This window comes from Dasypus novemcinctus, chromosome 3, assembly GCF_030445035.2.
Source record: "Dasypus novemcinctus isolate mDasNov1 chromosome 3, mDasNov1.1.hap2, whole genome shotgun sequence".
In the NCBI taxonomy this organism is placed as follows: Eukaryota; Metazoa; Chordata; class Mammalia; order Cingulata; family Dasypodidae; genus Dasypus; species Dasypus novemcinctus.
In genome coordinates, this window is record NC_080675.1 from 161,877,255 (window position 1) to 161,878,669 (window position 1,415).

The 1,415-nt window shown below is 33.2% G+C and overlaps 1 pseudogene; it reads right to left on the reverse strand.

Moving 5' to 3' along the window:
- Positions 1-829: 829 nt before the first annotated feature.
- LOC111766465 (U2 spliceosomal RNA) lies at positions 830-982 on the reverse strand (annotated as a pseudogene).
- Positions 983-1,415: the final 433 nt, after the last annotated feature.

The following is a 1,415-nucleotide window of genomic DNA, read 5'->3' on the forward strand; positions in this document are numbered from 1 at the left end:
ATCTAAGAACGACAGTCTACACATTCTTCTCTAGCTCATAGAATGACCAGAAGTTAGACTAAATTCTGAGTTATGAAACACAAATTAAGAAATTTGAAAGTAAAGAAATCACACAAATTTCTCTGAGTTTTAAGTTTCTCATTTTTATTCACAATGAAATCAATCAAAATGAGACCACCTGCTATTCTCTACATGTATCCCATCTCTTCCTGCTTTCCTTCTTTTATTTATTTACTGAATATTCCCTAGGGATAGTGAATAGTCTCACTTATATGCTAAGCAACTTGTTAAAACCAGGAAGACAACTGCATTACTGTATATAAATATGTTTCACCATTTGCTAATTAAAAAATAATATTTTAGCTCAATATGCAGTTCATTAATTTCTAATTTCTAAAGACATAATTAAATCCACCAATTCAAATAGTATTAGAGTAGGAAAACTACATGTGGGCAGATTCTGCACACCATAGAGCAAGGCCTCTTAAGGAGTCTGTAAGTTTGAATTGAAATTCAAAACAACATTATTCATGTGGAGACATATTAGTGCAGATATGATATATATATTAAATAATACACAGTATAGTGTGGACTTAGTAAGGGGTCTGTGGTTTTGACCTGATAGGCAAAGGGGGGTGGAACAAAAAAGGTTAAGAACACCTACCATAGAATGACACTTGGAAGAAACAGATCTATGAACTGATAATATCCTGGTTCTGGTTCTACCTACCCCCATATCTAAAGCTGGCAGAAAAAGGACTTTTTTTGCTTTTTGTGTTCTTTTTTGTTTTGTTTTGTTTTTGTTGTTGTTGTTGTTATTTTGTCCCCAAAGGGGTGCACTATTCCTAGAGACACTGCAATACCAGGTTGATGCATGGTCCAGTGGAAACAATATATTGTCTTTGGATAATGAATGTATCAGGTATTAAACTGATAAGAACAGGTACTACACTTGATCTTAGCCAAAAAGTTGAGAAATGATAGTTAGGTTTTGTTTGTTGTTTGTTTGTAACCAACTAGGCTACTTTGTAAAAGCCAGTCAATTATGATAAGGAATGGACTCCAAATCATAAAGGTAATAATAAGGACAGAGTTGTGAATCAAGTCCTAACTTTTGGCTCTTAAACTCATATTTTCATTAGTGAATATTTTCCTTAAACAAACTAGCCGCAACTCTCCTAAATGACCACATACTCAGAGAGTCTAAAGTTCATGTATAAAATAACGTAATAGCAAGATATTATTTAAATTTATGACTTCCCAAATTCTTCCTGCTTTGAGCCATTTCCCATTTGCCCTTCTATAAAGAAGTTCCAAAAAACAGTTGGATCTTTGGGTCAGCACTAAAAAATGCTTTTCTGACTGGAAATTTGGGAAAATCTTTGCATATTGTTACATTGCCAAATGAATAAAGT